The 15006-nt window shown below is 35.1% G+C and overlaps 1 pseudogene; it reads right to left on the reverse strand.

The window, feature by feature from the left end:
- Window positions 1–483: 483 nt before the first annotated feature.
- On the reverse strand, window positions 484–3569 carry LOC131675947 (dnaJ homolog subfamily B member 6-like; annotated as a pseudogene).
- Between the last annotated feature and the right edge of the window lie 11437 nt (window positions 3570–15006).

The raw sequence follows: 15006 nt of genomic DNA on the forward strand, positions 1-15006 counted from the left end.
AAATTAGCCAAAAAAACATTTTTTTGAGAAAAAGTGAGTTTATTGTTCGGACACTTCGGGATCATCCGTGACATGTTTTGAGTGATTTTTAACGACACCCCCCCCCCCTCCCTCATTGTAGCATTTCGTCACAAAACTCCAAATACCCTCTGGTAATTACGCAGCTTGACGGTAATCTTCCCCCCCCCCTGGTCCCCGTAAAACATTAAAAAAAAATTAAAAAAAAACTGTTAGATATAACGGATAAGGTTGTCATGACATCAGGGCCACCCTTATTCCCCTTTAAAAAAGCTACGTAGCAAGGCATGACTGCCTACCACCCTATCGTCACACATAATCACAAAATACAAAACTCCCCCCTACCCCATGAATTGCTACGTCATTTATGGATGGTTTCTTCTTAGCACCAGTGTTAAAAAAGCAGAAAATTGCATGACGATCGCTTTGTTTATTCATTTATCTTGCATGAATGATTCATGGTAGTCAAGTATTAGCAATAAGTAAATAGTTTTTTTTTATCAAAGTGGACGTGTGTTTTAGCGAACCACTGCCGACGCTAAACTGCGATGTCCAGGTGGAACCGCCAACACCACCTCGGTGCGCTATTGGATCCACGCTGATGAACTCGTTCATAAGGTTGAAGCTCATGAAGGGTGGCATAAACGGCGAACTGATTACGTTCTGCGGGTGTGAGCGTCGCTGTTCGATGCTGGTTCCATTCGACCGGCGCCCATTATGGTGGGAAGTTACCCTGAAAATCTTCTCAAACAGCGAGCCACCAAAGAACTCCCTAAACACCTCCTCTGGGTCGTGGAACGTAAACGGGAATCCGCCAAAGATATCGAACTCGTCGTGAGTACCACCGCCATTGTGCCGCTGGTACCGTGTGTTATGGTGGTACCGATCGGAACCGTTGGTCATCAGACCCTCCTTGCCCTACTGGTCATAGATCGTCGCTGTTGTGCAATCTTATGACAAGCGCGATTTAGCACATTTCGAGAAAAACGATTTTTAAAGTTTGAGATTGAATATCTTGAAATTTATAAATGGTATAAACAATCCAAAGAAGACAATTGATGCTTCTATCAATTCTGCATTAATCTCTCAAATATTACGAAGATCGGTTGACTATGTTGCGAGTTTTTACTATGAATGTAAACAAAAGTCGCACTCACACGTGTCATAGGCGTGTATTGATGACAAAATTTGTATAACGTGTCATAATCGGGCATGGAAAATTTTCCATAGAAAAAAAATCATCAATTTTCAACTTTTACTAATATCTTTGCGTTTATATGGTCTATGAACAATCGGTGAAATGCATTTTGAAGAAAATGAGTCAGCACCGAGCAAAAAGCATCTGAGAATTTCATAAGTCTCGGCATATGAACCTGCCTTCTGACGATGCCATTGACCGCTTTAGAATGTCATAGGCAGGCTTATGAATTCATTTATCTTTATTCATGCACTCCATAGACGTACAAATAATGTATTTCATAAAACAGTCTTATGACTTTGCTCCAATATATGCGTTTGAGAATTTCATAAGTTTTTCTCATGAAACCCATATGAGATTTGTTATTGATTCTATAATATTGTATTTTATTTTTCATAAACGTCACTTTTGTGAAAAGTTCATAATTGTTTCCTATGAATTCAGTACTGGCCTGGACGGCCAACCAGGAGCTAATAGTTTCAGGCCAGCACTTTTTGATTACCGCTGTTTGAAACAAAAGAAGTGTGATTTTAAGGCAAATTGCAACAAAATTTAAAATTGTTTTTTATGTTATTGAATAAATTACTGTGAGCATTAAATCAGTTTACATGTTAATGATTTTTACAGAAGATATCCGATTATTTGAAATGAAATAAGTTGTGCATATAATTAGTTTCTGACGCGTATTTTTTAATTATCAAAATCATTTGAGAAGTAACAATCATTATCATTCAGTTGTTAAGCCCAGTTTCCCAGTTGTCTAAGCCCAGTTTCCCAGGAAATATTGACGAAAAGTCGCTCATTATGTACAAATTTTATTATTTAATTAGAGTTTTCTCTTCAATCTTCTGAAGGGATCTACACTTGGCGGTTAATTTGTCCCGAATTGGACAAGATGACCAGACGAATGAACTCATCATGAATGACGTTCATGTTTGACAATTCTCAGTGGTTTATTTACTTTACCAGTTGCGTGAGTTCGAGTGCAACGGGTGCCCATCTGTTACATTCAACTTCACGTAACTCCCATGTAAACAAACAACCGAGAATTGTCAAACGAAGCTCATTCGGCTCATTTTGTGGGGTTATGTCGGTTGGTGTAAAACCTAATATCCTCTCAAGGTTGATTTTTACTGTTGATTTTTTGTCTACTAAAAATGCTCGAGAAATGACAGCCATGTTATATTTTTTATAAATGCACAATAATATCCATAAATAAAAAAACTTATGGCATTCATTCAAACATTGTGATGAATTTCATAAGACTGTTCTATGGAAATCGTTATTTCTACTATGTTTTCTGCTTACAAATGTCAGTAATTTTCATAAATGGGCACATATGGCGTTCATTTGGTCATTTTCATAAATTGCATAAGACTATCTTATGAAAATAATAAGAGATGGATTTGGAAAATTTCCCCTCCAAATCATAAGACAGACTTATAAAATCCATTTAAAATCCTTATGTCTGAAAGTCATAAGACGTTTTTATGGAAATTCAATGTAAATTTTGCTCGGTGAGGGAATCTAGAAAAAAATGTTATTTTTGGTTGCAGTGTTGCCAAATATCTTTTATTTCCAGTTTAAAACTAAAACTGTGTTTTTCTCACAACTCGTGTAATTTTTTTTTGAAAATGTGTTACTCAGACATACAGTGATTTGAAGCAAAAAACTCACAATTTCTCATCATGTTTCTCGCTATATCTAAGTAACCAAGTAGAATTTCAAAATTCTGAAAACGCCACTTTGTAGAGATTTTTCAAACAAGTAATGTGGCATATCTAACTCAGTTTACCCCAGAATGGCGTTTGTCATAAGATAGCACAACAGCGACGAGATGTGATGTTTTTTGTCATCTGATAGCGCTTCATATGCTTCGGAGATCTTCTTAAACCGCCGATTCGATTCTGCTGGATTGTTTGGATTTTTATCTGGGTGCCATCGTAGCGCTAATTTTTTGTACGCCGTTTTGATTTCCGCATTGGTGGCGGTCACTTCCGGCAGTTTGTAATAGTCTATCATTGTGAACCGATATTTGTTATAACTTAATGCACTCTACTTCGCTCTAGGATACGCAAAACCGCTGTTAGATTTCGACAGCTAATTCCTGGCTGCTGCTGATACCCTATCAGTCTCTCTCTCTAGACTGATGACTATAATTTCGGTTGACTAAATTCTGCAAGGAAAATTGTACTTCCTGGGATTTAATCTAACGAGGTCAACTCATTGTGGGGGATTACACTGCGTTCCGTATATTGCTTGCCTCTTCAGGTGATGATGTGTTTTATCTCGCTTCGGCTGCCAGCTCTTATTTTTTGGTTGATTTTGCTATCTTATTCTGCGGGACTGTTGCTTATCCTTACTATCCTTGACCTGAGTAATGGTAAAACCAAAAGGTTACCATGCAATTAATTCTAGAGAAAATTTTCAATAGGATGTAAGTAAAAGTGAGAGCCTCTTTTGTTTACTTTCTTCTGTTTCTTTTATTACGATGTCACTACAACACTTTGCACTAATTTTCCAGTACTTATCGAAAGCCGACGGTTTTTACTAGAATATTATGCAAAGAGTAGAGTAGTAAATGTTGAAATGGCCGAGTAATGAACAGAAGAGAAAGACCCCAAAGAGAATCTCTCATTGTTACTTATGTCCTATTGTAAATTTTCTCTAGAATTAATAAATTACAAATTACTTATACCTGAGCGCCTCGTTGAAACCTTCGTGCGGGGTCAAATAAGCCTGTCCTTAGGCACAGGAGCAGAACCGCTTGATCTCCCTCGAGCATGGTCTTGTCAGAGTGTTAGCCTCGTCCGAAATCGGAGCGTTTTGCAGAATCGAAGCAGCCTGTGCTGCTGGGGCTGCCTCGTTCGAATCGGAATATTCCGGTAAGCAATCCAACGGTATGACCGACATAAAACCGATTGCAACACCACCTGCCATAGCTGAAATTTTAGCTTTTAATCTAACTCTGGTAGGTGGCTGCCACTGAGGTAGCGACAGTCGAGTGCGCCGTATGCTGGACCATCGGTTAAATCGGTGCCGAAACAACTGCAAATGGTGCGTACCTAGAATGGGGTGTGAAGGTCATCGATCATCATAGATCATCAAAATGCTTTGTAACTAACCTTGGAATTCAGAAACAAAACAAACCAAATAAAATGTATCGCAGCAACGAAAAAATAAACTGAATTCTACCCAAACAATAGACCTTTCTCGTCCGACCTAACCCCCTTTTTTCTTATTTTTAATCGAAAAATTGCACATTTTTAAGAATATTTCCGCTTAAATGAGACTTTAAAGAGCTATCGTGATTTTTTGATGATTTTTTTAAATTTGTAAAATGCAAGAATGTTGAATATTTTTTTCACCTTTGCAAGAATGGTGGGACTCAAAATGTGTGTTTGGGCAGCACTGTTTTGTATATTTTTGCTTGAGTTCTTGGCAACGCGGCAAATGAAGTGGTGAGTTGCGGTACAAAATTCATTGGTAATGTAAACAAACTAAAGTGAACCTCTCGCTGTAGAACATTGCATGAAAATGTTTAACCTCGCTTTTTTGAGCTTTGGAGAGTTTGTTTACATGGTCTTGGAAATTTTTCAATTCGATCATAATATTATGAAAAACTTGGTTTGGTTCGCTGCTAAATGTAAACACCTTGTAAACAAGCTCGCTCAGCTGTTTTTTTTTAATTTGATATCGTCATCATGCAATGTTCCGTTAAATTTAACATTTTGACTTCTTACACATGATTCGTTGAAGTAAGCAATTTCTAGCCAAACATTTGAAAAAGGCCTACTGTCAAATGCAACCAAATCGAATTTTCATGTTCTCCATTAAATCCAGCGGATAGATGTTTTCTTCTTTTTTTGTTCATTTTATCTTTTGTCTCGCATTGCCATTAATTCTGCCTCACATATTTTAAATGGGCTGGTTACATTTGACAGTTCCCCCTGGCTGTATTTGACGTTAGGTTTTTTCGTACCCGCACGTCCCATCCCAGTTGAAAACTATCTCTCCGATCATGTACATAACGCAACAATGAATTATGAAGAGTTTGATAACGATTTTCATCACAATTTATAAAAGGGCCTGGCTCATATAAAAGTCCTAACTAGCAATGCACATATCATAAAATGATTATAAAGGATTATTATAACTAATTACAAAACAATTATGAAAGCAGTGGAATGCCAATTATGAAAGCAGTGGAATGCCTACTCAATGAATGATGTAAAGTGCTCAAACCGAAACTAACTTTGTTATACGATTTTGAAGGCAAGGCAACGATGGACCTCTTGTGTAATGTACAAAAAAAGCATTTTTCAGTCACGTAGAGTCATATATACGAGTGTTCCAAGAGTAGATCTCAAACCATTTCCACGTCGAGGAGCGCCACGGCGGACATTATAACTCTGGATAAAATTATCTGTAACGGGTAATTTAGTAAGATTTATAAAGTTTAGACTTGTAGTTCTTCGATGAACCAAAAAAAAATTGTTTGAATTTCGGAAAATGGCATCCTAAAAACTGAAAAAGCTTCACAATATATACGCGAACGGAGGTCTTAGTGGAATGTACGTAATGTTTCAAAGATTTTCTTCCATTTAATTCCACTATGTTTTCTAACATAGTGGAATTAAATGGAAGAAAATCTTTGAAAAAGCTTGTATATTAATGTAACATTCGTTCACTTTTCTTCAATATAATGTGGAGAATTTTTTTATTCAGTTTTCCGTCGTTCGACTTGCTACACATATTATGCATTCTCATTAAAATATGATGGCAATCCGCTGAATAGTTTGAGTCATCGTGTCTGCCAATTTGAAAAATGCGGTTTCATAACAAATCCCTGTTAAATTGCCGATATATTGAAAACCGCGTGTAATGCATCGCTGTTCAAAACAAAAGAAGTTCAGCGTGACCACCGATTTTTTTCAACCCCTTAATCGAAACTACAACTGCTTTAGGCCCTAGGGGCAGATCACTTGGTATGCATTTTTAAAAATCAGCTAAATTAAATGCATTTCTTTCCATCAAAATAGAAATTCATAATGTATTTTGCGTTGCGTGTAATATATTTTTCGTTGCGTGTAAGACGTCAAAACCCTACAAAAAATTAGCCCTACATTCAACAAAACGTCGAACAAAGTGAATCAGCGTAGGACGTTTGTTAAACAAACTTTTCTGCGAGGGAGTGCAAAGTTGATGCAAAAATGGAAGTAAAATGCATTTTTTCTAATTTGATGCAAATTTGTTATACATTTCTAGAGTGATCTGCACCTAGTTTAGGCCTAACTTTTTCATAATTTACATACAGGGCCAATCTAATTTCATGAAGTTCAATGAGGCCAATCTGATCATCAAATCAGATTTAACTTATTTTTCCTAACTTTTGGTGTAATATCAGACCTTAAAAGAATTTGCTTGCAATCAAACGAAATAAAACAGTTTCTACTTTTTAAACAGTATTATAATGAATTTGACCAAACTTCTTTTGCCTTTTTTCTCAATGTTTACGTTTGGCAGTTAGGCCTTTTTCAATAGACCTTTCTCGTCAAAAAATTTTATATGATAGGATGCTTCCTTTTTTATCCCCAATTCGTTACTGCCTATTGCCGCGATGATTTGGTACCTCTAACTATTGAAAAAATCAGAAATAGTGCAAGTTGCTCATTTTACCCCATATTCTGAATACCTATCTTGCCTTGTTTCCCCATATTTTTACACCATTTGGATGAATTTCCTGTGGGGAATACTAAAAGGATGCCTGATCTGCATATATATTAGTAAATCTGCAGATTTTGCATTTTTACTGCAGATCTTTTGCAGATTACAAATATTTAGCAGAAAAAAGCCTATGCCAGCCAATTTATACACCAGCCTTCAAAATTTTTGATCATTTAAATTATATACATACTAAATTTCTACGTCGCATTTATTGAAGATTTTTGTAGCAATCTGCAGACTTTTATATTTTTACTGCAGGCTATTGTTTAAATAGACTTTTCTACGGCTCATGTACGTACACGCCACATGACACAAATACTACATTACAAGCTGGTGGAAAATAAACAAAGACGGCAAAAGTAAATGGGTTTGTTTTCAACCAGGAAACATCATTAGTGTTCGTGAGACCGGTCGCAAAGAACTCAATAGACTTGGTCTTGTCACTCATGTCATCCTCTATGGTGATATACAGACTTTGACAGTAGTCAACATATGTGGGCCTAGCCGCATCTAGGCCCATGTCGCCTGTGCAATAGCATTGGGTTGTTTTGATTTGAACAAAGGCAGATGTTGGCTAGGACAAAATGGCTGCCTAGCAGGGGGCTGATTCATTCATATACCTGTCAAAAATATAGAGCATTGTATGAAAATGTAAAACCTCACTTTTCTGACAGTTTCGGTGTGCTTGTTTACCTAAGACTTGTTTACACGGACTTTTAAAATTTACATTACTTGAATACTTTCGATGCTCTTTGAAAGAATATCAACTCAAGAGGGATGAGGATTGGAACAATGGTAACCTGGTTCATACATTGACCAATCGGCGCTGGATGTAAAACCCGGTGGCATATGCTGAATCGCAAGATCAAGCATTGGGCTATAAAACGATTGCTTTCTGGATGATGGATCCTTATCACATTTGTACACATTTGTTTGTTTGCTCGTGGGTTAATTCCTAACAAGATGATCCGATTGATTATTCATTTTTAGGTGGTGAAGTTTACCTGGACTTTATAGGTAACGAATTCGGTCGATTTCCATTGGTCAGAATGCCTGCCAGCGTATGATAGCTGCAAACATGAGGACAACAAGGTTATCGCTTTCGAATGGAACAATTATTTATTATTCGTGTTCAAGTTCCATTACAGCAAAAGTTTCGTCGATTATCGCATTGTCGTTGATTTAGCCGGCAAATGCAAAATAGCGCTCGGCACTGACGATAAGGAGTAAGAAGAATTTGATTGGAGTGATAATAATGCAGAGCATTAAACATTCTGATAGAATATCAGGGAGGAGAAATTATATGTAAATTTATCTTATATCCCGAGTTGCCATCATTTTGGCACCGCAATAAAGCTATCTGCTGTCTTGTTCAAATTGGCACGAAATAACTAGGCAGCGAATGATAAATTTCAAAATCAATTTATTTACTTTTTCGGAAGGATAAGTAATTAGTATGTTGTGCATATATGTGTCGCCGGTGCCGTGTGTTATGGTGGTACCGGACGGAACCGTTGGTCAGCAGACCGTCCTTGTCGTACTGGTCATAGATGCGACGTTTTTTCTCATCATCATAGCACTTGACATGCTTCGGAGATCTGTCTTAACGCTCTCTACTTAGCGCAGCATACGCGAAACAACTGCTAGCTTTCGAAAGAAAATTCCTAGCTGCTACTACCCTATCAGTCTTTCTCTCTCGGCTGAGGACTACAATTTCGGTCGATTAAATTATGCTATGAAAATTGTACTTCCTGGAATTTCATCTAACGAGGTCAATTCATTGGGAGGAATTTCGCTGCGTTCCAATATTGCTTGCCTCTGTAGGTGATGACGTGTGTGGATTCACTTCGGCAGCCAGCTCTTATGTTTTGGATAATTTTGCTATCTTATTCTGCTGAATAAATCATTTGCCTAAAGCCTCTACGTTATACTACGGTCACTTTAAAAACGCTCTGCTATTTAATCTTGTAGCTCTCGGCAAGTCAGTCCTGGCACTCTTCTCGACTATTCCTGGCACTAAACCGCTGACGTCGCACTTATAACGGTGATCAAACTTGGCGAGAGTGGCAGTGGTTTCGTCGGAATTGTTCACTCGACAAGCAGGAAGTGCAAGGACTCTGCTACTTATGCCTGAGCCCCTCATTGAAACCTTCGTCCTGCCGGAATGTTAGCTTCGTCCGATACCGGAGCGTATTGCTGAACCGAAGCAGTCTGCAACTGGCGCAGCTTCCTTCGAATCGGAATCGCTGAATATTCCCGTTAGCCGAATGTCCAACGTGGCCGAAGGCAAACCGATTGCAGCAACACCACCAGCCGTAGCTGACCTTTTAGCCTTTAATCCAAGTCCCTGCCATTGGCATAGCGACAGACGAGTGCGGCGCAGGCTGGACCATGGGTTGACTCGGTGCCGGACGGGGCGAACAACTGCAACAGGAGCGGACCTAGTATGGGGTGTAAAGGTCATCAATTGCCATAGATCACCAAAATGTTCTGCGACTAACATTGTGAACCAAATGAAATTGATCGCAACAACGATAAAATAATCTAAATTCTACCCAAACATTTGAAACATTTGAAAAGGGTCTAACTGCCAAACGTAAACCTTGAGAAAAAGGCAAAATAAGTTTTGGTCGAATTCATTATAATTCTATTTATAAATTTAATACTGTTTTATTTAGTTTGATTGCGCATATTGTTTACATCAGACACTCCCCTTAATTCATTGAGTACGTATTTCACTGCCTTTATAATCCTTTTGGAATCAGTTACAATAATCCTTTATAATCATTTTATAATAAGCGTATTGCTAGTTAGGACTTTTATATCAGCCGGGCCCTTTTATAATTTGTTATAAAATTATTAACAAAATTCTTCATAATCCATTGTTGCGTTATGTTTATGCACATGACCAGATAGATAGATAGGGACGTGACGTGTGGATACGAAAAAAACCTAATGTCAATTGCAGCCAGGAGGAGCTGTCAAATGCAGCCAAAGGGATCCACATTACCACGGCAGATGGATAGCTAACCGGAGGCGAGATGCCCCACCTGCCAACACCGATCGCCTCAATACATGCCGACAAGTGACGGGCGAACGAAATGCAGGCTCAGATGCAACAACCAGGCGGATGGCTGCGTTCTTTGCTATGAATATTAGCCCCGCCATTCGCATGCCTTTTGCCTGCCGTTCGCACACCATCCGGTCGCCAGCATGTCTGCCGGCGGATGGTACCTTCGGGTGGGGCATCCCGCCTCCCATAGAGTAACAAATAATTCAAAGTTGTTCTAAATCGATGAAACGTGTAAAAGCTGTATGTAAACGTCAAAATTTGACGTTTAATGACAGCTCATACTCCTTTCATCGATTTAGAAATATTAGGTCTGTTCCAGTACCAGGAGAAACTGGAAGTACTCCGGAGAAAATCGTTCCTGTACTCTCTTCTTCTCTTTTTTCTTCATCTGGTACCAAACCGAAGTAAAAAGGAACAAAGATTTTTTGCTCCTGTTTACTCCGGAGTGATTTCCGTGTACTGGAACAAACCTATTATTCAGGAAAAATTGAAAATGTTTTACAAAGTACATTTAATATTAGTTAATCTGAAAAAAAGTTCTTAAAGTTTTGTATTTCTGGATTTGTGTGGATAATTTCTTCATAATTTGTTTCGGAATTTTGGACTGCAGTTTTTGAATTTTCTAGTTGTTTAATTGTTTGATTTTTCAGTTGTACTTATTAACATTAGTAACAGTTATACAATGCTCTGCCAAGTGATGTTATGCAGCAAAGTTAGTGTGATGCAGCTTGGCCGCACAGCTGAGGCCAAGTTTCCGCTGGAGAACGTGTTTGTAAATCATCCATCGGAAGTGCAGTCAAATCTGTGATCCACTCGTTCGTCTGGTTTACTCATACATGGGTTATGGCTAGTTTAAAGCCGACTAAGCGGCAGTGAAGATGGATAACGCACATAAATGCAATGTAACGTTGCTACGGATGTAGTACTTTGATATTTTGTATAAATGATATGCTTTGGTACAATCACAGTGCGTTTTTGTGGATACCAAGTTACTGCAGATCAAATCGATACCGCTCAGTCGGCTTACCCGGTACCTGGTCAAACCATTCGCAATTTGGTTCGGAATCCTGAATGAATTCAATATGGAATCCAGTTGAAAGTCAACAACCGATTCCGAAACCTACTGAGTCAGAATAGGTTATTGCATTTGAGCTAAGTCGAAATCCTTGTTGAATTCATTCAAGATACCGAACCGGTTTCGGAATCGGTTTGACTGAGTATATTTGAGTAAACCGAAGGCGTTAGTATAAAGGGGCGCAAAGAGTGTGCAGAGAGTGAAGCCAAAAAAGTCCACTTATCGAGTAAAATTGCTACAAAGACGGATTCCAATTGTGCACGATAGGTAGACTTTTTTGACTTCACTCTTTGCGCAATTGTTCTCTATAAACTGTGGAGTAAACCGGACAAATAAGTGAATCACAGGTTGGTTTGCACATCCGCCGGCGGGTATGATAACACCTCTTCAGGTGGACCGTCAGCGGCTTTGTGCAGCTTGGTATCCTTCGCTGCGACTATGTGGTCCAGCCACACAACGCTAGCTTTGCTGCATAACATCACTGGCAGAGCACTACGTCACTGTTACTAGTGTTATTAAGCACAACTGAGGAATGATATATTCAATAATTTGTGAATTCAAAAACTGAACGAAATTCTAAAACAGGATAAATTATGTACATTATAAAAATCATAAATACAAGACGTTGAGAGCGAAAAATTTATAGTTTTTTGAAAATAAATGACAGAAGTAACAAAAATATATAAATTGCTTGCTAAAAATATTTAAAATTCAAGATATCTGTAATCAAAAATTTAAAAATTTTGAGATTAGAGAATTCCAATAACAACAATAAACATTCACAAAAAATAAAAAAATTGAATATTCCAAAATTAAACAATGTTATAATTAAAAAAGTCTAAAATTCAAAAATCAAATCTTCAAAAATTCAGGAAAGTTGAAGAATTCAAATGTTAAAAATTATAAACTTCAAAAATCGAAATGTTCAAAAAGTAAGATCCAAAAATTCAGGAACACAATGATACAAAGATTCATGTAATGCAATTCAAGTATTACAAATTCAATAGTTCTAAAATACAAAGATGCAAAAATTCCAAATCAAATTAATACAACCACAATAAAAATACAAATACACAAAGAAAAAATAAAAAATACAGAATTACTAAAATTCAAAAGCACTAAAAATTCAAAAAAAAATGAAATGCCCTTTTAGCACAAAATTCTCAAATTCAAAAGATCAAAAATTGAAGACATCAAAAATTCAGAAATTCGAATATTCGAAAATTCAAGAATTCGAAGATTTTTAAATCTAAAAATTGAAAAAGAAATAAAAATTCAAAGATAAGGTAATTCAAAGGTTCAGAAATTCAAAAACTCGAAAAATCAATAATTAAAACATGCAAAAAATTGAAAATTCTGGTTTCAAAAATTCAATAACTCCAATATTCAATTATTAAAAATTCCAAAATTCGAAGAGCAAAGAATTCAAAAATTCTGTAATTCAGAAATTCAAATTCAAACATTCAAATATTAAAAAAATATCAAGAATTCAGCAATTAAAAAAATCTTGTATTCTAATATTAAAAACTTCTGCAATTCAACGCAACAACAACACAAAAATTTACAAACGCAAAAACACAAAAATGCAACAAAAAAAACAAAAATATATAAATGCAAAAATTCAAAGGATCAATAAAGTAAAAATTCAAGGTAACAAAATACTAAATATTCAGAAATTGAAAAAATCATAAATTCGAGTATTTAAAAGTTCAAAAAGTCAAAGATTCAAAAATTCAAGAATATGAAAATTTTAGAAATTTCAATAACCAAAAATTCAATATTTCAAAAATTCAACCATTCAAAAATTCTAATGTCTAAAATTAAAAACCTCGAAAATTTATAAAAATCAGATATTGAAAAATTCTTAAGTTCAAAAATTCAATTTTCAGAAAAACAACAAAATATATAGATCCAGAAATTCAAAAACACAATAATGCAAACATACTAAAATACAGAAATACTAAAATTCTAAAAACATAAATATTTCAAAAATACAAGAATCCATAAACACAAAAAATATAAAAATACAGGGATGCAAAAATATAAAAAGTACAAAAATACTGAAACACAAAAATACAAAAGCACAAAAATACGAAAATGTAGAAATACAACAGATAGATAAATACTACAATATAAAAAAAATCCAAAATTTGAAAGTACGAAAATATTGTGTATTTACTCGAAAGCTGAAAGCAAATATGGATTTGGCTGAAAGTAAGTGTTCGAATACAGGGGATGTGTGAATGGTGTCTGCTGTTTCGCGCTGTATGAGGTATTGAATCATTACAATTCACATATATGTCTGTAGAAAAAGCAATACTTTCAAAATTTAATATAATTTATTTCCTAGAATAATGCTTTTATTGATAATGCTTCTCATAATTGCCGGTATTGTCACCCCCGTGCGGTAGAAGTCAAACCAAAACAATCATCACTCACTTGCGGCTGTTTCATTCATTTCGTATAGTCTAATTCATGCGTGGTTGTGTTAGTGCGACAGTTGAGGGGAAATGTTGTTGGACCTTGGGGGTTGAGGTTAAGTTAGCTGAAGGATAATATACTCATTCCACGCCTTTATGCATTATATCTGTATGCAATTCACAGACAGTGAATGACTCGATTAATTTTTGGCAAACTGGTTGACAATGAAGTGTCAGCGACTATTCTCGCGACTACTCGACCGAACGAATACTTTATCCGTCCGTGTTCAGATAGAGATTAAACGCACAATACAAAGATTCAAAAATACAGGAATACTAGAATACAAAAAATGCAAAATACAAGAACACTATACCACAAAAATTCAAAAATACAAAAACACAACAATACAAAAATACAATAATATAAAAATACGAGATCACAAAAATACCAAAATACAAGAGCATAAAAATATAAAAATACAAAAAATTCAATGATACAAAAAACTAAAAATACAAAAATACAAAAATACTCAAATACAGAAATACAACAATCCAACAATACAAAAATACAAATATATATATATAAATACGAAAGTGCTAAAATAGGCAAATACAATAATTTTAAAATACAAAAATATGAAAATGCAAAAATACAAGAATGCAATAATAGAACACATACAAGAACACAAAGATACAAAATCACAAAAATATAAAAACTCTAAATCACAAAAATACCAAAATACAAAAAACAAAAGAGTAAAAAAACTAAAATACAAATATACGAAAATACAAAAATACGATATTACTAAAAATGCAAAAATACCAGAATACAAAAATACTGAAACACAAAAAAACGAAATGCAAAAATATGAAAATACAAAAATTCAATAATGCAAAAATACAAGATTACAACAATACAAAAATGCTAAAAATCCAAGAATAAAATAATGCAAAAATACTCAAATACAGAAATACAACAATCCAACAATACATCAATTTAATAATACAACAATAACAAAATACCAAAATACGAATATACTAAAATACAAAACTACGAATACGAAAATACAAAACTTAAAAAATACAAGAATAGAAAAATTCAACATACTGAAACCCAAAAATACAAGAACACAAAGATACAAAAACACAAGAATATAAAAATACAAAATCACAAAACTATAAAACTATGAAACACAAAAATGCAAATAAACAAAAATACAAAAATTCATAAATGCAAAAGTTCAAAGGATCAATAAATAAAAAATCAAGGGATGAAAATATCAAATATTCAAAAATCCATAAATTAAATTATTTAGGAATTCAAAAAGTTAGATTCAAAAATTCAATATTTCAGAAATTCATGAATTTTAGAATTTTAGAAATTTCAAAAATTCAATGATTCGAAAGTTCTAACATTTAATCATTTAGAAAATTAAATATAGAAAAATTTCAAAATTCAAAAATAAAAATTTCAGAAATTCACCACAATACAATA

This window comes from Topomyia yanbarensis, chromosome 1 (assembly GCF_030247195.1).
Source record: "Topomyia yanbarensis strain Yona2022 chromosome 1, ASM3024719v1, whole genome shotgun sequence".
Taxonomy (NCBI): Eukaryota; Metazoa; Arthropoda; class Insecta; order Diptera; family Culicidae; genus Topomyia; species Topomyia yanbarensis.